Raw genomic sequence first — 25036 nt, 5'->3', positions numbered from 1 at the left:
AAATAGCCACCCAAGTTCAGGAAGCGCAGAGAGTCCCAGGCAGGATAAACCCAAGGAGAAACATGCTGAGACACATAGTAATCAAAGTGACAAAAATTAAAGATAAAGAAATATTATTAAAAGCAACAAGGCAAAAATGACAAATAACATACAAGAGAACTCCCATAAGGTTAACAGCTGATTTCTCAGCAGAAACTCTACAAACCAGAAGGGAGTGGCACGATATAGTTAAAGAAATGAAAAGGAAGAACCTACAACCAAGATTACTCTACCCAGCAAGGATCTCACTCAGATTTGACAGAGAAATCAAAAGCTTTACAGACAAGCAAAAGCTAAGAGAATTCAGCACTACCAAACCAGCTCTACAACAAATGCTAAAGGAACTTCTCTAAGTGGGAAACACAAGAGAAGAAAAGGACCTACAAAAACAAACCCAAAACAATTAAGAAGATGGTAATAGGAACATACATATCGATAATTACCTTAAACGTGAATGGATTAAATGCTCCAACCAAAAGACACAGGCCTGCTGAATGGGTACAAAAACAAGACCTATATATATGCTGTCTACCAGAGACCCACTTCAGACCTAGGGACACATACAGACTGAAAGTGAGGGGATGGAAAAAGATATTCCATGCAAATGGAAATGAAAAGAAAGCTGGAGTAGCAATACTCATATCAGATAAAATAGACTTTGAAATAAAGAATGTTACAAGTACAAGGAAGGACACTACATAATGATCAAGGGATCAATCCAAGAAGATATAACAATTATAAATATATATGCACCCAACACAGGAGCACTTCAATACATAAGGCAACTGCTAACACCTATAGAAGAGGAAATCTACAGTAACACAATAATAGTGGGGGACTTTAACACCTCACTTACACCAATGGACACATCATCCAGGCAGAAAATTAATAAGGAAACACAGCTTTAAATGACACAATAGACCAGATAGAGTTAACTGATATTTACAGGACATTCCATCCAAAAACAGAAGATTGCACTTTCTTCTTAAGTGCACACAGAACATTCTCCAGGATAGATCACATCTTGGGTCACAGATCAAGACTCGGTAAATTTAAGAAAATTGAAATCACATCAAGCCTCTTTTCCGACCAAAATGCTATGAGATTAGAAATGAATTACAGGGGGAAGAAAACGTAAAAAACACAAACACATGGAGGCTAAACAATACGTTACTAAATAACCAAGAGATCACTGAAGAAATCAAAGAGGAAATAAAAAAATACCTAGAAACAAATGACAATGAAAACACGACGATCCCAAACCTATGGGATGCAGCAAAAGCAGAAAATATGAACAGACCGATCACAAGTAATGAAATTGAAACTGTGATTAAAAATCTTCCAACAAACTAAAGTCCAGGACCTGATGGCTGAACAGGTGAATTCTATCAAACACTTAGAGAAGAGCTAACACCCATCCTTCTCAAACTCTTCCAAAAAATTGCAGAGGAAGGAACACTCCCAAACTCATTCTATGAGGCCATCATCACCCTGATACCAAAACCAGACAAAGATACTACAAAAAAAGAAAATTACAGACTAATATCACTGATGAAGATAGATGCAAAAATCCTCAACAAAATACTAGCAAACAGAGTCCAACAACATATTAAAAGGATCATACACCATGATCAAGTGGGATTTATCCCAGGGATGCAAGGATTCTTCAATATACGCAAATCAATCAAAGTGATACACCATATTAACAAACTGAAGAATAAAAACCATATGATCATCTCAATAGACGCAGAAAAAGCTTTTGACAAAATTCAACACCCATTTATGATAAAAACTCTCCAGAAAGTGGGCATAGAGGAACCTACCTTAACATAATAAAGGCCATATATGACAAACCCACAGCAAACATCATTCTCAATGGTGAAAAACTGGAACCGTTTCCTCTAAGATCAGGAACAAGACAAGGATGTCCACTCTTGCCACTATTATTCAACATAGTTTTGAAAGTCCTAGCCATGGCAATCAGAGAAGAAAAAGAAATAAAAGGAATACAAATTGGAAAAGAAGAAGTAAAACTGTCACTATTTGCAGATGACATGATATTAGACATAGAGAATCTTAAAGATGCCACCAGAAAACTATTAGAGCTAATCATTGAATTTGGTAAAGTTGCAGGATACAAAATTAATGCACAGAAAACTCTTTCATTCCTATACACTAATAACGAAAGACCAGAAAGAGAAATTAAGGAAACACTCCCATTTACCATTGCAACAAAAAGAATAAAATACCTAGGTATAAACCTACCTAGGGAGACAAAAGACCTGTATGCAGAAAACTATAAGACAGTGTTGAAAGAAATTAAAGATGATGCCAACAGATGGAGAGATATACCATGTTCTTGGATTGGAAGAATCAATATTGTGAAAATGACTGTACTACCCAATGCAATCTACAGATTCAATGCAATCCCTATCAAACTACCAGTGGCATTTTTTACAGAACTAGAACAAAAAATCTTAAAATTTGTGAGGAAACACAAAAGACCCTGAATAGCCAAAGCAATCTGGAGGGTAAAAAACAGAGCTGGAGGAATCAGACTCCCTGACTTCAGACTATACTACAAAGCTACAGTAATCAAGACAATATGGTACTGGCACAAAAACAGAAATATAGATCAATGGAACAGGATAGAAAGCCCAGATATAAACCCACGCACTTATGGTCAACTAATCTATGACAAAGTAGGCAAGGATATACAATGGAGAAAAGACAGTCTCTTCAATAAGTGGTGCTAGGAAAACTGGACAGCTACATGTAAAAGAATGAAATTAGAACACTCCCTAACACCATACACAAAAATAAACTCAAAATGGATTAGAGACCTAAATGTAAGACCGGACACTATAAAACTCTTAGAGGAAAACATAGGAAGAACACTCTTTGACATAAATCACAGTAAGATCTTTTTGACCCACCTCCTAGAGTAATGGAAATAAAAACAAAAATAAACAAATGGGACCTAATGAAACTTCGAAGCTTTTGCACAGCAAAGGAAACTATAAACAAGACGAAAAGACAACCCTCAGAATGGGAGAAAATATTTGCAAAGGAATCAACGGACAAAGGATTAATCTCTAAAATATATAAATAGCTCATGCAGCTCAATATTAAAAAAACAAACAACCCAATCAAAAAATGGGCAGAAGACCTAAATAGACATCTCTCCAATGAAGACATACAGATGGCCAAGAGGCACATGAAAAGCTGCTCAACATCACTAATTATTAGAGAAATGCAAACCAAAACTACAATGAGGTATCACCTCACACCAGTTAGAATGGGCATCATCAGAAAATCTACAAACAACAAATGCTGGAGAGGGTGTGGAGAAAAGGGAACCCTCTTGCACTATTAGTGGGGATGTAAATTGTTACAGCCACTATGGAGAACAGTATGGAGGTTCCTTAAAAAACTAAAAATAGAATTACCATATGACCCAGCAATCCCATTACTGGGCATATACCCAGAGAAAACCGTAATTCAAACAGACACATCCACCCCAATGTTCACTGCAGCACTATTTATAATAGCCAGGTCATGGAAGCAACCTAAATGCCCATCGACGGACAAATGGATAAAGAAGATGTGGTACGTATATACAATGGAATATTACTCAGCTGTAAAAAGGAATGAAATTGGGTCATTTGTAGAGATGTGGATGGACCTAGAGACTAACATACAGAGTGAAGTGACTCAGAAAGAGAAAAACAAATATCATATATTAAGGCATATATGTGGAATCTAGAAAAATGGTACAGATGAACTGGTTTGCAAGGCAGAAATAGAGACACAGGTATAGAGAGCAAATGTATGGACACCAAGGGGGAAAGTGGGGGGGGGGGGTTGGTGGTGGTGGGGAAAAAAAAAAAAAGAAAAGGTGATGGCAAGTTGTTGAAACATACTCACTTGCTCAACCATTTTTATGTGGACCATGGTGGTAGTAGTTATCAGAACAAGACTGGAAATGATTTCAGCACCCTTTTGGCACACTGTATAAGTGCAAGGCAAGGCACCTTTAAATGTAATGTGTTCATGTGGTACATATTTATACACAATGGAATATTACTCAGCCATAAAAAGGAATGGAACTGTGCCATTTGCAGAGACGTGGATGGACCTAGAGACTGTCATACAGAGTGAAGTAAGCCAGAAAGAGGAAAACAAATGTCGTATAATATCGTTTATATGTGGAATCTAGAAAAATGGTAGAGATGAACTTATTTGCAAAACAGAAATACAGTCACAGATGTAAAGAACAAACGTGTGGTTACCAAGGCGGGGAAGGGGGGGTGGGATGAACCGGGAGATCGGGACCAACATATATACACAACTATGTATAAAACAGATAAGTAATGAGAACCTACTGTATAGCACAGTGAACTCTATTCAATGCTCTGTGGTGACCTAAATGTAAAGGAAATTGAAAAAAGAGTGTATATATGTATATATATGATTGATTTACTTTGCTGTACAGCAAGAAACTAGCACAGCATTGCAAAGCAACTATACTCCAATAAAAATTAATTTTAAAAAATTGAATGTGTTCAGTGTAAATTGAAACTTTTAGTCTGAGGATTCATTTCTACATGAAGAAGAGTAGCTCCCAGCTCACTCTCCTCCTACTTTCTTAGTAGCTGCACCCTGAGTTGCTTACTGGTCCTTTCCAGGGTTAGGTGGAGCTGCCTTTTTCTTTTTTTTTTCTTTTTTTAAATTAATTAATTAATTAATTTATGGCTGTGTTGGGTCTTCGTTTCTGTGCGAGGGCTTTCTCTAGCTGTGGCAAGCGGGGGCCACTCTTCATCGCGGTGCACGGGCCTCTCACCATCGTGGCCTCTTTTGTTGCGGAGCACAGGCTCCAGACGCGCAGGCTCAGTAATTGTGGCTCACGGGCCCAGTTGCTCCGCGGCATGTGGGATCTTCCCAGACCAGGGCTCGAACCCATGTCCCCTGCATCGGCAGGCAGATTCTCAACCACTGCGCCACCAGGGAAGCCCTGGAGCTGCCTTTTTGCTCTTGGATCCATTCTTCCTTCCTTCAAATCCTATGAAAACACAATTCAGTAGAGGATTGTGAGCTCTTGCTGCCTTTGATCTCTGAGCAAGGAAAGGTGACTGTATATGATTAATGAGCTCAGCTGGACTTTGCCCAGTGGCCTAGAGGATGATATGGGCTCCCGGGAACATTTAGAGGAGGAACAGGAAGAGACCCAGGATGTTCTGATGGCAGCTGGTGTCTTGGAAATGTGTAGTCTTGGAGGAGATGTCCTAGCCCAGCAGGGTTGCCTGTCTTGGAGTGACAGAGACATGCTGAAGGGGGTGGCCACCCATCCACTCACAAAGAATAATTACACCCTTCTGCTAGTTGTGTGTTCCCTCCAGTTCAAGGAAGTTTCCATTCAGTGAGGCAGCACTTAAATTAATGGGAGAAATGGGCTTGAGTGGGATACAGAGAGGGGCTTAGCTAAGAGGGAGGACCAGGTAAGGGGGATGAGCTGGGCTGTGACCAGCTCTAGTTCTCCAGCTCAGAAAGACTGTCATCACTACCCAAACCACACTAAGTTTAGACTGTAACTCGCACCTTCTTGGTAAACTGTGCAGTGTTTATGGTCCCGTATGGATTCAGTTCTTCTCAATAAGGTTATCTTTCTTTTGAGAAACATCCCCTCTTGGTGAAGGGAGCTCTCTGAACTGGGTGGGCCCAGGATGGTTGTACCAGCTGTGTCTGGACAATGATGCCTTTTCTGGGTGAAGGACTCGAGCAGGGGCTGGATCTAGCCCACTCGGCTTGCTGAGCTGAGCCCCGGCCCAGGGCTGAGTCAGCTGATGGAAGGAACACCTTTGTATAATTGGCCTGCCATTTTCTAGTTTGCACGAAGCCCCACTGAAGTGCTAGTGCTATATGAGCACCATCCCAGGAGGGTCCAGAAGCCATGTGGGATGACATCCTGGTGCTCACCTTGGGTAGCTCATAGGCACATCTGAATGAAGCCTATACCTCTTTAGGCTGCCACTTACCACTCTTGTACCAGAAGAGTGACAAAACCTTGACCTTCAAGACTTCCACAAATGACTGCACTAGTCTCACTGCTCTTGGTGAGGCCCCAGGTTTCTTCCAGCATGAGCTCAGAGAATAAACCCCTACCCTGAGAGGACTCTGAAGACCTGACTTTTTCTTCTGAATCCACCTTCAACAGCTGTTTGATCTAAAGTGAGTCATTTAACCCTTCACATCCTTCGTTTCCTTACCTGTAAAAAGGGGATGACAATTATCATGTCAAAGGATTGTCCTGAGGATTAAACAAGAGAATGTTTAGGAGAACATTTTGGGATGTAATATCCTGAACAAACGAATGTTAGGAGTGACCATCACTCCCGTGCATCACCTCGAGATGGGAAACCAGATGCTCTGTTTCCATTTGGTACAGCGGCCACTTCAAAGTCTCATGAAGTCTGCCTAATAATGCCAGTGAGAATCGAGCCCCTCTGTTCTGGAAGAAAGGCTGCACCATGAGCTTGCTGTTGCTGCTTTCTTGGAGGAGACTTCTTTATAGATAAATAACACTGCTCATGGGAATTTCAGAGAGAAAATCTTCAGTGTGCCATAAAAAAGATTTATTTTTGTGAAGTTAGATATCTGTGAAAAGTAAAAAGGCAAAAGATTAGGGGACAACCAAAGTCAGGAATCTGACTCTCTTTAAATGGACCTCAAAATGTTTTTGTTAGGTTTTAAGTGGTAAGAATAAACATTTGAGTCAGGCGGAGACAAATGATAATCTCTTGGGTTGTGTGTTTTCCTCTCCAGAATGCCAGCTGCAGCAGTCCCAAACTGCTTTCAGACTGACCTTGCTTTCAAGTCTTTCTCCAAACAATTGTAACCCTTTATCAAAATCCTCAGTAGGTGGTCCCACAACTGGGTTGATGGGCAGGTGGAATAGATAGTAACTGAACTTAAAAATGCCCCTACCCCAAAGTATCTCCTGAGTATCCCACTGCCGATGACTAAAATCCTGCTATTAGCCATTACTTTCTTTAAATTAAGAAGTTACCTCCTAGGGGGCTTCCCTGGTGGCGCAGTGGTTGAGAATCTGCCTGCCAATGCATGGGACACGGGTTCGAGCCCTGCTCTGGGAAGATCCCACATGCGCGGAGCAACTAGGCCCGTGAGCCACAATCACTGAGCCTGCGCGTCTGGAGCCTGTGCTCCGCAACAAGAGAGGCCGCGATAGTGAGAGGCCCGCGCACCGCGATGAAGAGCGGCCCCCACTTGCCGCAACTAGAGAAAGCCCTGTTACAGAAACGAAGACCCAACACAGCCATAAATAAATAAAAATAATTAAAAAAAAAAAAGTTACCTTCTATTAAAATCCAAGTAATGGATCTCTTCTCCTGGAGAAGTAACATATTAAAACTATAATACCTTAGTGCGAGGAACTTGATTCAGGGGCCAGCAGACTTTGTTTTTTTAAATAAGAGTTAGTCCTGTTTAGCCATTTAGACATTTTTTTTCTGGTCGAAATAATTTGACTCAATCAGTTTGTTTACTACATATATTTCTACAATTTTTTATTTGGTGGAAGGGTGATACTCATTTTAATTGTATTTAGTATATCATTCTTACTTAGTGTATCAATTTAATAGTCACAGGACAAGGCAGCTCCCATTCTACCATTTAACGGCATAGAATACTATTCACATGTCATGAAAATTGCTAAACGTTAAAAGGGAAACACTTTTGAATTCAGAAAAAAATTTTCAGACTATATTATGCTCCCTCTCCCCTTCCTCTGTTTGTGTTGAACACTTTTTGACACTTGAATTACCTTATGGATGGTCTGAGAAGTGAATGGTGTTCTGATTTTCTTGAAGCTGTGCACGAAAGAAGCTTTTTTCAAACAGTATTTTCTTTCAGGATCAGTGGAAGCTGATGCATGGTGCTTAGTCTTAGCTGTGACGTGTTCTTGAAGGAAAAAGAGAATTATTTATAAGCCTTTTCAAGCCTCATTCAGGTGTCAGTGGGCACGTGGGGGAAAGTGCACGATATCCACAGAGCTGGCACAGCTGACCCATGCCATGGAGGGTGTGAGCTTGGGTGGTATTCCAGGAGCGGGGTGGGATTTGACGAAGACATGACTCTCCTCTTTGCCAGTTCCTCCTGTGTCAGACAGTGCAACATGGAAGATGACAAATTTAGAATTAGCAATGGAGCCTGCAGCTGTGGACCAGGCAAGTGAGACTCATAACCACAGCCTCTGAGAAGACTACAGCTGACCACTGGGGTGGGGAGAGGAAGGGCAGTGGGTTGTTAAATTGGTGCCTGCATGTCACTCTGAGACATGCTGGCTTCTCTTCAATGTTGGGAATAGGTCCAATGCCTTGGAGACAGTCTAATTATCTTTTTATACATTCATAAAGAAGTTTATTTTTGGTAAAGTCACTCAAACTGGAATCAACTTGATTGGTTTATATTGGAAAAGTAATTTGGGGCTTATCATCCAAATTACATTAAAAATGCTGAAATGCATTCTAGTTATTACCTAATCTAGCCTACTTCTTTCTTTATCAGGGAGATGGAATAACATCCAAATTATAGGGCTTGTGTGTGTCCCTAAGTATGACCCAGTAAGGGAAAAACTGCTTTTAAAAGGGGACTGTTAACATTCACTAGATGGTTTATAGTGAACTGGTTTCCTCCTTCTGCAGAATATTGTCAGAGATCTGAATGCAGAAAGGACAAAAGGCCCTCATCATCTGTGCAGTGCACAGCCAGCCGTGGAGGAAAGGGTGGTACTGCACCTGCATCAGTTCGGGTGCCTCCAGAGAAACAGAACCAGTAGTGCGGACGCGCACGTGCATGCTGCCCTCCCCACTCACACACAGAGTCAATTCTCGTTATTCATGGTAGTTATGTCCCATAAAGTCCCCACAAACACTGAATTAGGAAATACTGAGCCACTGTTCCTAGGGGAAATACAGGGTTAGGTTCCTGTGAGCCTCTGGTCACATTCTCCTCAACCGATCAAAATATAACCTTGTTTTATCTGTATTTCTGTTTAAAGACACCTTACTTAATATACACTGTTGATTCATTAACATTGAACTCACAGCCAACAGCACTATAACTGATGCCTGAATGAAGCATATTTCCTCACAAGGCAAATCACAGCCTTCTGGCACTAAGAACACTAGACGGCACTTTAGCAAGATGCTTAGGAGCCATTGCAAACAGCAAAATTGCCAACGAAAAGCACAAAAATATGAAAATCATGGCACTACATAGACCACGTAAAGGACACTTGTTTACAGTCTGAGAGCTGAACAAGAAGTTGGAGAGTCACCTTGTTCGACCTCAGCTGGAAAAACAGCTGCATTAGGTGACAAATCTTTCACCACTCTACACGTGTCCAGGAATAACTGTGGAAGCACCATGAGTGTTAATTTGGTGTTATAATAAATTTTAGCAAGTAGGCAAATTCACCAATAGAGAATCTGTGAATAATGAGGATCAAATGTATACGGAACAAGATTTTTTTAAAGCAAATAGCTTCCATGATTGTGGGGAATGGCAAGTCTGTGGTCTGTAGGGTGGAGCGGCAGGCTGGAAACTCTCTGGCAGGAGCTGAAGCTGCACTTAACAGGTGGAATTTCTACCTCAGAGAAACCTCTTTTGCTCTTAAGGCCTTTCAAGTGATTGGATGAGGCACCCAGACTGTCAAGACCTTTACTTAACATTAGCTGATTGTAGATGTCAACAGCATCTACAAAATACCTTCACAACAACCTACCTAAACTAGTGTTTAATTGAACAACAGGGTGCTATCGTCTAGCCAAGTTCATACATTAAGCACCTAATTTAGAGCCCAGGAAAATGGCCCTAGAGGAAATCTTCCCTTTTCATTTTCCTAGAAGGTTAGTACGAGAGAGCAACAGCTCATAAACCCCACCCTCTGCCTGGGTAAGCATTTGTTCAATGTACTTTGACGACTTCCACTCTGCAGAGGGACCTCAGTCAGAGCACTGACCACAGTGGGTAGGAGTGATGAGGATCTTTTATTTGAGGTGTTAAAAAGGGACAGAGGGCTTCCCTGGTGGCACAGTGGTTGAGAATCTGCCTGCCAATGCAGGGGACACGGGTCCGAGCCCTGGTCCGGGAAGATCCCACATGCTGCGGAGCGACTAGGCCTGTGAGCCACAACTACTGAGCCTGTGCGTCTGGAGCCTGTGCTCCGCAACAAGAGAGGCCGCGATAGTGAGAGGCCCGCGCACCGCGATGAAGAGTGGCCCCCGCTTGCCACAACTAGAGAAAGCCCTCGCACAGAAACGAAGACCCAACACAGCCATAAATAAAATAAATAAATAAATAAATATTAAAAAGTGTATATTAAAAAAAAACAAAAAAAGGGACAGAGATTTTTAAGCCTTTCCCTCTGATTCACAAAATATAACCCATCTTTGTTTCTAGTTTGATAATTTTCTTACGGCCATTGATCAGGCTCTTTCTGCTCTGAGCCTCAGCCAGCAGCCAGTTGCTCAGCCCCTGCCCTGGAATTAATGAGAGGGCTCGGACTGCTCCCAGCCTCTGGGCTGCTGCATCCTGTCAGCAGTTTTGTTGGGCAAGAGTGGTGCTATTGCTCAATCTCCAGGCTTCCCAGTTCCTCTCGGGCCCATGATGGTTAGGAGAAAAGGAGGAGGGACCCTGCCCTGTGCTGTAGCCCCTGTATTCCAAGTGTGATGCATAAACCAGCAGCACTGGCATCACCCGAGAACTCGTTAGAACTGCAGAGCCCCAGACTTACTGAATCAGAATCTGCATTTTTAGCCAGGTTCCAGGAGACTCATATGTACAGTAAAGATTGCAAGCATGCTCTAGGTAGCTCTGTGGCGCCTACAGTCCTTCAACCCTCAATGTTTAGGTCTTGAATCCTGACCCATCTTTCCACCTATTTTGAATCAGATATTCCAGAACAACCCTGCTCCACCTGGCACTGGTGGATGGACACCTCCATCCTGCTCTCCACAATTGGAAGCCCTTGAATAATCCCCCTGCCAAAGCTGGCCTGAATTTTTTCTTCCCCTGTTTGTGCATGACTCTATTCTCAGTGCCTGCCCAGGAGCACTACTTCTGCCCCATCCTGCCCTCTGATCCTGCCAGCTCCCCGCCCCCTGAACTCCTGTCAGGTTCTACACGCAGACGTGTGGGGGAGGAGAGACTGGAACTTCCTCTTCAGAACTGACTTGGACAGATTCAAACACTGATGAGCACAGTTCAGAGAGGAAGTAGAATCAGCTGAGAGATTCAGGGAACAGGGGGGTCAGTTTCCAGATGTCTCATTTCCAGAGCAACCTGAGGTCAGCAATATGAGCTCTATTTAAGCCTCCATTGCCTAATTGTAAATTGACAAGAAAGCTACCTTTGAACCCCTTCTGTGAAACCCATTAAACCAGTTCAGAACCTCAAAGTTTCTCTATACATTTGCTTTTGAGGCCAGTTTAACAGGGGATCTGTGGCCAGCAAAGAGCTACAGTATTGACTTTACTAGAAGTCTAATGGTCCCTTTTTTTTTTTTTTTAAATTAAGCATGGAATCCATTAACCTGTCATTATGATAGCACCATGCCATGGAGTCAAATGATTAATTTGCCATGCACTTAACATATAGTCTGTAATTATAAAGGCTGTTTTCCAAACCTCACATTTGATCATTCCTGAAGAGGGAGGATTTCTCACCATGAAAACCAGCTTTAGGCTTGGATAGCAATTACTCATCTTTCCTTTTCCTGGCATTATGACCACAGGAGTAGACAATGGATTGGTTCCCAAAATGACCTCAAGCTTTTCCCACATAAACTGTGTTAATTTCTAGGCTCATCTCCCATGTCTCCAGAAGTGGAGAACATATAGTCATAAGCCAATCAATCGAGTCCAGCCTGCAATTTGCTGAGGGTCATTTTCTTGACTTGTCTGAACCACCACATAGTTAATTTGATTGCCATTGTGTCCAGATGGACTAAGTGCATGTCAGTAGATGTGCAAGTCAACTCGAGCAAAGGAAATTAACTATACAAGTGAACTGACTTACATGTGCCTGAAACACTCTGAGCTGCTGCACTGCACAACTCTCAGGGGTGCCACTGTGTCCATGTAAACAGAGTGCATGGGCAGTGCACAACCCGTGGGACTGCATGTAGTAGCCCTGGGAACATTCTTTTCCTGGCTCTGCCTGTAGTTGGTGCTTTGTCAACCATCTGTTTCAGCCTAAGTATCACCTCCTCAGAAAAGCTTCCTTGACCATTTGATCTAAAGGAGCTGCATCCTTACTCCCCATTCTATTTATTTCCTTCATTGTACTTACCACAGTCTGAAAGGATCTGGTTTAGTCTCTGCCTCGCTCTACTAGACTGGAAGTTTCTGGAGGGCAGGGGTGTTGTCTGTTTGATACACAGTAGGTGCTTAATATGTATTTGTGGGATGGGTGAATGAGATACTCAATATGTGCATTTAAAGCAATACCTACAAGAAGGGAGATTACCTCAGGAATCTTTTATCCTATCACCAAAATGCTCAAGTAAGCTTTCTTCCATGGTTATTCTTTCTGGAATTTTTTGTTTTGTATAACTTCTTCTGTCCTCTTTTACTTTGTCTTGTCTTTTATCCTCTGCTATCTTAAGGTACAAATAATAACCTTAAACCTCTCTAAAATGAAAGAACCACCTGGTATATGAGTGCCCACTGAATACCAGGCATGGTTACAAATGGAAAGCAGTCAAAACCATGGTTCTTACATCAATGATGGAGCAAGACATAAACATGAAATGTTGATGCTTTTTAATTATTCAAGCTATGCCTATGTTCTTAAGGACTGATAGAGAAGGGGAATATCTTTGCTCAATATTCTCAGAATCAGAAAGATATTCCTTTAAAATATATTTTTTCTAGTACAATAAACATTTTAACACCAATTTGAGGAAAGAACAGAAGAGTTGTCACAAGCAAAAACATGATTAATTACCAAATTAGTTGTACAACCATGATTGCTACAGAGGCTTATAAGTTTATTTAGCCTGAGACAGTCAGAGAAGATTTGATAAAGGTTGGTGCTAAGTCTGAGGGTCTTAAAGGGAATGTAGTGGGATTCCTGGTTTGAATATAAACTCTACCAGCAAGACTAGAATATATCCAAGTACCTCTGAGTACATCCAAGTACAGCCAGACACACAGCTCTCGGATGTGCATTTGCATGAGTAAACTGTCAAGGGTGCCCTATGGGGGGTCAGGGACAGGAGACTGGGAAGGACTCTGGTCTGAGCCTGTTGAAAGAGCGCAGATGCCCAAGGAGCTGCTATCGGGAAGGATCTGAGTCATAGAGCTGTGACTAATGTCCCCTGGAGTCCAGGGGGTGGAAGCTGGCCTACCACCTGTGCCTTAAGGACTCCAGGGGACGCAGTGCTGGCACCTTGAGGGTTGAGTCTTGGGCTCATCGAGAGAAAAGACATTACAGTATTTGCGGAGGGTACATACAGGAGCGGTGGCCTTGGCTAGAAGCATAAACGTGGGGCATAAGGGTGGCTGGCACGGGAAAGGAAGAACACGGCAGGGGCCATGTGTTTGTGGCATGTTGTGAGTACATGTCAAACAATGCATGGGGTGAAATTTCCGGGTGTGACTCTGAGGGGCCTCAGAGATCTCGCAGCGCTCAGGTGGGGCAATGGAGGAAGCTGCTATTGCTGTGACTCATAGGCCAATAAAGCTAGACAAACTCAGGTTTTGAATGAAAATGTTTGCAAATGAATGCAAATATTTGAATAGAAGAGCTGCGCCCAGGGTGCAAAGATAGACGGTGGCCAGAAGCAGAGGCCCCAAATGACCAAGCTAAGGAGGTTGTCTTTGGAGGCTGACCAGAAGGACACTGATGCAAAGGAATCAGGATTCAGGGAGGCCTATCTGACCCTGGTGTTTAGCAGTAGTTTTCAAACTTGCTTTAGCATTGAAAACATTTTGTGAAATGAAATCTAATGAGGATGCTTTGTAGGTGTGAAGGAGATCAGAATGATAGAAAGGGAGGGGAAGGGTGGAAAAAGATGGGGCCTGGGCTGCAGGGTGATGCCCAACAGTTACTTCTTGGTGGTGAGGTAGTTGGGAGTTTAAACGTTTTTTTTTCTAACCTGTATTTCCTAATATAAACAGTTAGTTTTATAATTAAAAATTCCAAAGTTGGGACTTCTCTGGTGGTCCAGTGGGTAAGACTCTGCACTCTCAATGAAGGGGGCCTGGGATCGATCCCTGGTTGGGGAACTAGATCCCACATGCACGTCATGACTAGGAGTCCACATGCTGCAACTAAGAAGTCTGCATGTTGCAACTAAGACCTGGAGCAGCCTAAATAAATAAATAAATATTTAAAAAAAAATTCCAAAGTTATTTAAAAAACTAAAACAATTCATTGCTTTGTATTTAGAATCAGTTCATAGCTCACCTTCTCAAGAAACTTTCCTTCTTTCTCTGAACCTAACGCATTTCCTTCTGTATATAGATATATATATCTTCTTTATATGTCTATATATATCTTCTCTATATATATCTTTCATGCTCTTTGGAACTTGTGGATAGTTTGCAGAGGTGCTGTTTTGGTCTGTTCAGGCCACTGTAACAGGATACCATAGACTGGGTGGCTTATAAGCAACAGAAACTTATTTCTCACTGTTCTGGAGGCTGGAAAGTCCATAATCAAGGCCCCAGCACATTTGGTGTCTGGTGAAAGCCCGCTTCCCATATACATATATAAATGAATGAAATGATGAGGTACAAGGAACACTGCCCAGATGCCAAATTCATTAGCTAGTAGACCCGAGATTGGTAAAAAGTCCTGCTGGTCTCTCCTGTATATGCTTATCCCAATAGATGACTCACTCAGATTCACACTGGGCCCAATCACAGAGGAGGCAATCAGTGGCTAAAAGTGACTAAGCACTTTAGGAAATTAGCATTCTGGTTTCTCGAATGTTGGGTCTGATTATATTTTCACATCTTGGGACCCACCTCACTATGGCACAGCCTCATCCAGAGAGGCTGTGGGGCAGATACAAGAGCCTCCGGGGTTTGAAAAGAACTTTGAGAGACTAATTGTCTATGGAGATGAATGGTTACAGTCACTGGGCTCTTGAAACTGGAATGTAGCTTATGAAATAGAGCATTATTATTCCAAAACCCACTCTCTGCAGAGGAAGTGGAACTTCTCCAGCTGGTTGGTGAGCTTCTCAGTTGTTTATCTCTGGGCTTCACTTCCAAGGACAGCGTTTTTCCTAGGCCTCACCAGCCACAGGGAAAGAAATCAAGGGTCTGATTTACAAAGAGGTATTTGATTTCGAGCACCACCTGGTTTCCCAGGATGTCAACATTTGCCAGAGCTCAGAGAAGCTGCTTGGGCTGTTCCTGCCCCAGGTCTGAGGTTGTGGCCCCGTAGAGAGGCAGGCCTCCCTATGGGCCTCAGAAAGCATAGGCCTGCTAGTATCAGATGTCTGTCTGATGAACCAGAGACCAGTCCCAACTAGACCAGTTGGAAAGGGGCCAGGGTTGATTCTCTCACCTTTTTTGGGACCCTGAGCCCAACCCCTCCCGCTCAGGGCAAGTTCTCCATCTCATAAAAGAGTTTAGGGACTCTCTTCTTTCTTCTTCTCCTTTACATGAGGGTCCTAATCCCAAAGTCCAGGACTTGGAGAAAAGTCTTCCTTTTCCTTCAGATCCTCTTTGGAGCAAAACGCTGGTGGTCACTTGGACGTTCCAGGTCCCTGAACCAGGCAGGCAGGTGAGTTCCGGCTGCTGCCCTCCCTGTAAACAGGTACTTAGGTACCCTTTTTGTGACAATACTTACAGTTAAATACAGGCATCTTATTCAAATAGGAAATTCACATTTTTCACATTCTTTAGCCAGAGGTAAAGAGGATACTACAGAAGCAGCAGTGCAGATTAGGAATTTGTGGAATGTGAATGTTCTTCATACTTCTCCTTCTGTTGGAAACAGCGGTACCTTCTCCATCCTCTTTATCCTCTGGTGTGACAATGCTCACTCTTAAGATGGTGAGAGCTCCTAAAGGACTAGAGCATGGCATGATGCTTACAGGATCAGCCTTTGGTGTTAGAACAGACCAACTTTCAAATCTCCAGGTTACCCCATCATTTAAAGTGTAGGGCTTGAGGAGGAAAAATCAAGGGAGAAGAGGAAGGTCTGGTATCTGGAAAGCCAATAAAAGTGACAGAGTCTGCCATAAGCTGGACAGGTAAGACAGGTGTGTGGATGGGGTCATGAAGGAATGGACTTTTCCAGGAACTTGGCTGTGAGGCAGAGGGACAGCAGGAGGCAGGTTGGGGAGAGAAGTTTTAAGAAGGGAGAGACCTGATCATGTTTCTAGGCTGCAAGGGAGGGACCAGAAGTGGGGAGAAGAAGTAAAAAGTAGAGAGCAAAGGCCCAGGAGAGATTGGATCCAGAGCCCCAGAGGAGGCTCTGGGCAGGAAAGAATCCAGCTTTTCCTTTGCAAAAGCTGGAAGGTGAGTGTGACTGCAGAAGTGCCTGAAGTTTCAAGCGTGGTGTTGAAGGAATAAAATGAAATAAAAGCTGTTATGGACTAAATGTTTATGTCCCCCAAATTCATATGTTGAAGTCCTAATCCCTAATGTGATGATATTTTGGAGGTGGGGGCTTTGGGAGGTAATTAGGTTTAGATGAGGTCATGAGGGTAGAGTCCCTATGATGGAATTAGTGTCCTTATTAGAAGAGGAAGAGACCAGAGCCTTTTCTCACCCTGCCACATGAGACAACAGCAAGAAGGCAGCCATCTGCAAACCAGGAAGAGGGCTCTCACCAGACACCAAATCTGCAAGCAACTTGACGTTGGAATTGCCAGCCTCCATAACCATGAGAAATAAATGTCTGTTTTTAAGCCACCCATAAGTCTATGGTATTTTGTTATAACAGCCCAAACTGCCTAAAACAGAAGCCTTGGTCATCTGCTGAGAGAAAGGTGGCCATGGTTGGGGTGTAGTGGTGAAGGTTTAAAATGGCAGCTGGGAGAATCAGGGGAGGAAAGGATGCTGATCAAGGGCCTGTGAAAGGGTGGCTGTGCTGAGAACCCAGCTGAGGTCAGAGGACATGGATTGTCAAACCCAAACCACAAGACTGTGAACTCCTATGCTACCCTCAGGGGCCCTCACATAGGAAGGAAGTAGGAAAATGGTTGGGGTGATCCACAGAAAAGGGTTTGTGGGACTGACACAGCAAAAGGAAGGGGGCAATGAGGTTGAGGCTGGTCACAAGAGAGTGACAGAAGAGTTGTGTCCTGGGGTCCAGCCATGTTGTCAGTGATGGGCTAGGAGAAAAGAGTAGAGATGAGCAGCAGATGAACTGGGAGAAAGGGGTGATGGAGCTGAAAGAATAAGGGATGGGTGTGACGAGAGAAAGAGAGAGGAGACAGAGAGATAGAAAGAGATGGTAAATATTGAATAGATGTGATAAAGACAGATGATAGAGAGATCGATAGATGACAAGTAGAACAGGTCTGAATTGCTAAAGTGGAGTAGGGTTGAAGTTTTCTGATAAGACGTTGTCAAATAATCTTTTAGAAAGTTAACCTTCGGCTTCCCTGGTGGTGCAGTGGTTGAGAGTCTGCCTGCCAATGCAAGGGACATGGGTTCGAGCCCTGGTCTGGGAAGATCCCGCGTGCCGCGGAGCAACGAGGCCCGTGAGCCATAATTACTGAGCCTGCGCGTCTGGAACCTGTGCTCCGCAACAAGAGAGGCCGCGATAGTGAGAGGCCCGTGCACCGCGATGAAGAGAGGCCCCCGCTTGCCGCAACTAGAGAAAGCCCTCGCACAGAAACAAAGACCCAACACAGCCAAAAATAAATAAAATAATTAATTAATTTAAAAAAAACCCAAACATTAAAAAACAAATAAGAAAGTTAACCTTTTCCTGAAAGAAAATAGAGGTAAGCATACCCCTTAGAAGGCTAATGCAACGGTGTAGATCAGAGGGCATGCTGCAGTTTCCCTCCTGTGCCCATCGCGATCACCATTAATGGTCAACCACACTCTTTCCTGCTAAACACAAAATCCTTTTCAACATAGGGCTCTAGTAGCCACTACCAATTAATTGGAATTGGCCTATGAGATGGAAACTACTTTCAGTTCTGGTCCAGATGAAAGGTAATAAGCCTGGGCCAGGTTTTTAGCAGCAAGGATGAAGCGATAGCAACATGTAAATAAAGGTCTATAAACTGACTAAGGTCAGCTTGTCATAATCCATGTGTCCTTCCTATTCATCAATAGGTGCTCAATTAATGCTTATTAGCTAAGGAAAATCCTTCTGCTAAACTGGGAGGGAGCAGGACCCAAAGCTTGCCTGTAGCCATTTAAGCCCTATTTGGAATGTGGCCTACAGCTTTAGGGACTTTTGCATGTATTTTGAATGTTGACTTGTTTTTAAATTAATTACTGGATTCCTACTGCTATCCGTAATGTTATATATTTGGTCCTAGCCAAAAGAGACTGCACCTGAAGAGATTCTGCCACTTACTCAGGAGAACTTAATCTTTTACTAATTCGGTTAGGAGAGGACACAGGAAAAAGTGTGCGAGGCTGGATGCTAATTGAGGAAATACCAGGAGATGGGTAACAGGGAGCATGTGTGTTACTCTCAGGCTTCAAATCTGTCAGGTGTGTGTCTGGTCACAGGTATTTCACGTCACACCTCCACCTGCCCACACAAGGCCATTTTGCTCTGTCATCCTCTCTCCTTCTGCCCTTGTGATACACACACCATACACACACACACACACACACACACACACACACACACACAATCTCAGTGTTGTGCTTTCCTTTGTAACTCTTTCAATAAGCCTTTGGTTCTACTAAATCCTATTCCCTTTTGGATCATTGAACTCACTGGGGTTTTCCTCTTTCTCTAGTTCTTGGCTCTTCTGGTAAGTGCCAAAGGGGAAAAAAACATGAACAAAGAGATAAACAACAAAAACCAGTCCCAGAAGCCTTCACACTGAAGTCACCTCATTATGTGACAACAATTTAAAAAGTCCTAAATAAGTGGAGACCAGGATGGTATACAGAAGAATTCTTCTTTTCAATATTAATAATAGTCTAAAGGAAGTTGTGGTGACAAGTCAGGGATTAACTTTTTACATGGATATCTGATCTATTACCACCACTGGGCTTAATGGGATTCAATAGTCTCAGTCATATTGTGCAGTCAGAGATCAGTTTTGCAACAGCTTAAGACAAAGGCCTAAAATCAAGGAGTTCCAGCAGAGAGGAAGGAAATGAGGCTCCCTGCCAGCTGAAGCTGCTCACCCAAAGGGAAAATGGATTAGATAAGGTGAAACGTGTCTCAGAGATGGGCCCAAAGCTGCCTCTGTTTTCTTGTAGCCTCAGGCTGGGTCTATCTTTTAGGAAATTATGACCCAGAGTGACTAACGGGAATTAACTGCATCCTCCCCTGGGCTCCTACCAAGCCAGGGCCAGAAACACTCATCTATCCCCGACGTGGAAGATCATTGAGTCATGAGATTTGTGGTTTGCCTCATTCTCCAGCTCTGGAAGCCAGCCATGGCTCACTGAACTGGGATTTCCATCTGGGTCAGCGAGGGGCAGTCCAGCTGAGCTCTTGGGCTTCAGTACAAACTGGCCTTAGGGTGTCCCCAGAATTGAGTTCTGGGGACATCCTGAGAGCCAAGGGTGGCTCTCTCAGGGTTCTGTGAACCAGTGAGGCTGGGCTGTGAGATGTCCTTTCCTCCTTAAAGAAGCATTAATTGAGTACCTACTGATGAATAGGAAGGATACATGTATTATGACAAGCTGACCTTAGTAAGCTTACAGACCTTAGTTTACTGGTTAGGAAGAAACATTAACACACCTTGGGCAGTAGGTGCTGCTTGCCATATATATGGGCTGACTGTTTGTGTCCCTGCAAAATTCACATGTTGAAACCAAATTTGCAATGTGATGGTATTTGGAGGTGATGGCATTTGGGAGGTGATTAGGTCATGAGAGTGGAGCCGTCATGAATGGGATTATATGCTTATAAAAAGAGACCCCAAAGAGCTTCCCTGCCCCTTCTGCCATGTGAGGATACAGTGAGTAGATGGCATATATATATATATGAATATCTATGTATGAATATATATAGTCATTCATATATATATTTAAGAGAAATAGCCTTGGGAAATAACACTTCAACTGCTTTGCTAGAAGATCAGCAGTAGTAGTTCACCTCATACGTAGTCTCCTCAGCATGAATACTGAGGGGTTTCCTTTTTCTACCTTGGTGGTACAGATTATTCCAGTGTTTAGCCCATGGGTGGAATCCACACTTACTTTCCAGCCCCCAGTGGAGTTATGGAATGCCGAAGGAGATGGCAGGAAAGCATTTGGGAGAGCCACCCACCCAAAATGAATCCAACCCAATTCCAGATGGCTTGGCTCCATTTTGAATGGGACTTTCTTATTGTTCTTTTTCCCTTTGAAATTGGTTTTCAGTTTACATGTTTCCCTAAGTGGATAAAAACTGAAAACTGTGGGTATTACATTTTAATTGGGGCTGGTACTATTCTAACAATTAGAAATTTAACTGATATTTTTTAGAAAACTGAACTTGCTGGCATGAAAAAGATACTTTTGCCTCAATTTTTCATATGTTATGCAGGAGTGTAGGGAAAGCCATCAATGTCCCAAATAAAACAAAATATTTTCAAATAGTAAATTATCACTCAGTTCTACATTTCTTTTATTGCCTAAGAGATTATGGGAACCCTTGTAGGTGTCACCACCAATGGGTACCTGTTATGACAAATATCACCCTATAGCACTCTTACTTTCCTCATTAACTTTTTTTTTTTTTTTGGAATTAGCAGACAAAGGTTTTATTTTATTTTATTTTTTCTGAATTTTTGAATTATATTTTATTTATTTTTTTATACAGCAGTTTCTTATTAGTCATCAATTTTATACACATCAGTGTATACATGTCAATCCCAATCGCCCAATTCATCACACCACCACCCCACCCCCCGGCCACTTTCCCCTCTTGGTGTCCATATGTTTGTTCTCTACATCTGTGTCTCTATTTCTGCCCTGCAAACCAGTTCATCTGTACCATTTTTCTAGGTTCCACATATATGCGTTAATATACCATATTTGTTTTTCTCTTTCTGACTTCACTCTGTATGAATCTCTTAGATCCATCCACGTCTCTACAAATGACCCAATTTCGTTCCTTTTTATGGCTGAGTAATATTCCATTGTATACATGTACCACAACTTCTTTATCCATTCATTTGTCGATGGGCATTTAGGTTGCTTCCATGACCTGGCTATTGTAAACAGTGCTGCAATGAACATTGGGGTGCATGTGCCTTTTTGAATTACGGTTTTCTCTGGGTATATGCCCAGTAGTGGGATTGCTGGATCATATAGTAATTCTATTTTTAGTTTTTTAAGGAACCTCCATACTGTTCTCCATAGTGGCTGTATCAATTTACATTCCCACTAATAGTGCAAGAGGGTCCCCTTTTCTCCACACCCTCTCCAGCATTTGTTGTTTGTAGATTTTCTGATGATGCCCATTCTAACTGGTGTGAGGTGATACCTCATTGTAGTTTTGATTTGCATTTCTCTAATAATTAGTGATGTTGAGCAGCTTTTCATGTGCCTCTTGGCCATCTGTATGTCTTCTTTGGAGAAATGTCTATTTAGGTCTTCTGCCCATTTTTGGATTGGGTTGTTTGTTTTTTTAATATTGAGCTGCATGAGCTGTTTATATATTTTGGAGATTAATCCTTTGTCCGTTGATTCCTTTGCAAATATTTTCTCCCATTCTGAGGGTTGTCTTTTCATCTTGTTTATGGTTTCCTTTGCTGTGCAAAAGCTTTGAAGTTTCATTAGGTCCCATTTGTTTATTTTTGTTTTTATTTCCATTACTCTAGGAGGTGGGTCAAAAAAGATCTTGCTGTGATTTATTTCATATAGAGTGTTCTGCCTATGTTTTCCTCTAAGAGTTTTATAGTGTCCGGTCTTACATTTAGGTCTCTAATCCATTTTGAGTTTATTTTTGTGTATGGTGTTAGGGAGTGTTCTAATTTCATTCTTTTACATGTAGCTGTCCAGTTTTCCCAGCACCATTTACTGAAGAGACTGTCTTTTCTCCATTGGCTATCCTTGCCTCCTTTGTCACAGATTAGTTGACCATAGGTGCGTGGGTTTATCTCTGGGCTTTCTATCTTGTTCCATTGATCTATGTTTCTGTTTTTGTGCCAGCACCATACTGTCTTGATTACTGTAGCTTTGTAGTATAGTCTGAAGTCAGGGAGTCTGATTCCTCTAGCTCTGCTTTTTTCCCTCAAGACTGCTTTGGCTATTCGGGATCTTCTGTGCTTCCATACAAATTTTAAGATTTTTTGTTCTAGTTCTGTAAAAAATGCCATTGGTAATTTGATAGGGATTGCATTGAATCTGTAGATTGCTTTGGGTAGTATAATCATTTTCACAATACTGATTCTTCCAATCCAAGAACATGGTATATCTCTCCATCTGTTGGCATCATCTTTAATTTCTTTCAACACTGTCTTATAGTTTTCTGCATACAGGTCTTTTGTCTCCCTAGGTAGGTTTATTCCTAGGTATTTTATTCTTTTTGTTGAAGTGGTAAATGGGAGTGTTTCCTTAATTTCTCTTTCAGATTTTTCATCATTAGTATATAGGAATGCAAGAGATTTCTGTGCATTAATTTTGTATCCTACAACTTTACCAAATCCATTGATTAGCTCTAGTAGTTTTCCAGTGGCATCTTTAGGATTCTCTATGTATAGTATCATGTCATCTGCAAACAGTGACAGTTTTACTTCTTCTTTTCCAATTTGTATTCCTTTTATTTCTTTTTCTTCTCTGATTGCCGTGGCTAGGACTTCCAAAACTATGTTGAATAATAGTGGCAAGAGTGGACATCCTTGTCTTGTTCCTGATCTTAGAGGAAATGCTTTCAGTTCTTCACCATTGAGAATGATGTTTGCTGTGGCTTTGTTGTATATGGCCTTTATTATGTTGAGGTAGGTTCCCTCTATGCCCACTTTCTGGAGAGTTTTTATCATAAATGGGTGTTGAATTTTGTCAAAAGCTTTTTCTGCATCTATTGAGATGATCATATGGTTTTTATTCTTCAGTTTGTTAATATGGTGTATCACTTTGATTGATTTGCGTATACTGAAGAATCCTTGAACCCCTGGGATAAATCACACTTGATCATAGTGTATGATCCTTTTAATATGTTGTTGGATTCTGTTTGCTAGTATTTTGTTGAGGATTTTTGCATCTATATTCATCAGTGATATTGGTCTGTAATTTTCTTTTTTTGTAGTATCTTTGTCTGGTTTTGGTATCAGGGTGATGGTGGCCTCATAGAATGAGTTTTGGAGTGTTCCTTCCTCTGCAATTCTTTGGAAGAGTTTGAGAAGGATGGGTGTTAGCTCTTCTCTAAATGTTTGATAGAATTCACCTGTTCAGCCATCTGGTCCTGGACTTCAGTTTGTTGGAAGATATTTTTAAAAATTTTATTTATTTAATTTATTATTTTTGGCTGTGTTGGGTCTTTGTTGCTGCTCACAGGCTTTCTCTAGTTGCGGCGAGTGGGGGTACTCTTCGTTGCGGTGCGCGGGCTTCTTGTTGCGGTGGCTTCTCTTGCTGTGGAGCATGGGCTTCAGTAGTTGTGGCACGTGGGCTCAGTAGTTGTGGCTCGCGGGCTCTAGAACGCAGGCTCAGTAGTTGTGGCGCAGCACAGGCTTAGTTGCTCCGCGGCATGTGGGATCCTCCCAGACCAGGGCTTGAACCCGTGTCCCCTGCATCGGCAGGCAGACTCCCAACCACTGCGCCACCAGGGAAGCCCTGTTGGAAGATTTTTAATCACAGTTTCAATTTCATTACTTGTGATTGGTCTGTTCATATTTTCTGTGTCTTCCTGGTTCAGTCTTGGAAGATTACACCTTTCTAAGAACTTGTCCATTTCTTCCAGGTTGTCCATTTTATTAGCATAGAGTTAGTTGCTTGTAGTAGTCTCTTAGGATGCTTTGTATTTCTATGGTGTCTGTTGTAACTTCTCCTTTTTCATTGTTAATTTTATTGATTTGAGTCCTCTCCCTCTTTTTCTTGATGAGTGTGGCTAATGGTTTATCAATTTTGTTGATCTTCTCTAAGAACCAGCTTTTAGTTTTATTGATCTTTGCTATTGTTTTCTTTGTTTCTATTTCATTTATTTCTGCTCTGATCTTTATGATTTCTTTCCTTCTGCTAACTTTGGGTTTTGTTTGTTCTTCATTCTCTAGTTCCTTTAGGTGTAAGGTTAGATTGTTTATTTGAGATTTTTCTTGTTTCTTGAGGTAGGCTTGTATAGCTATAAAGTTCCCTCTTAGAACTGCTTTTGCTGCATCCCATAGGTTTTGGATCATCGTGTTTTCATTGTCATTTGTTTCTAGGTATTTTTTGATTTCCTCTTTGATTTCTTCAGTGGTCTCTTGGTTATTTAGTAACGTACTGTTTAGCCTCCATGTGTTTGTGTTTTTTACATTTTTTCCCCCTGTAATTCATTTCTAATCTCATAGCACTGTGGTCAGAAAAGATGGTTGATATGATTTCAATTTTCTTAAATTTACTGAGGCTTGATTTGTGACCCAAGATGTGATCTATCCTGGAGAATGTTCCATGCACACTTGAGAAGAAAGTGTAGTCTGCAGTTTTTGGATGGAATGTCCTATAAATATCAATTAAATCTATCTGGTCTATTGTGTCATTTAAAGCTTGTGTTTCCTTATTAATTTTCTGTTTGGATGATCTGTCAATTGGTGCAAGTGAGGTGTTAAAGTCTCCCACTATTATTGTGTTATTGTCTATTTCCTCTTTTATAGCTGTTAGCAGTTGTCTTATGTATTGAG

At 41.9% G+C, this 25036-nt stretch overlaps 1 long non-coding RNA gene across 2 annotated transcripts in view; it reads right to left on the bottom strand.

Moving 5' to 3' along the window:
- Positions 1-1431: 1431 nt before the first annotated feature.
- LOC309643703 overlaps positions 1432-25036 on the bottom strand; it is a 160282-nt gene continuing 136677 nt past the window's right edge. The window contains exons 8-10 of one of the 2 annotated variants that reach the window (XR_014254003.1): positions 6443-8016; positions 6306-6346; positions 1432-5101 (exon numbers count right to left, since the gene is read on the bottom strand). This is a non-coding gene — a long non-coding RNA (uncharacterized lncRNA). Of the gene's footprint in view, positions 6347-6442; positions 8017-25036 lie in introns of both variants that reach the window. The other variant, XR_014254002.1, reaches the window with a different exon arrangement.

This window comes from Balaenoptera physalus (genome assembly GCF_965194825.1).
Source record: "Balaenoptera physalus genome assembly, chromosome: 15".
Lineage (NCBI taxonomy): Eukaryota > Metazoa > Chordata > Mammalia > Artiodactyla > Balaenopteridae > Balaenoptera > Balaenoptera physalus.
This window is presented reverse-complemented; position numbering and strand designations above follow the sequence as displayed.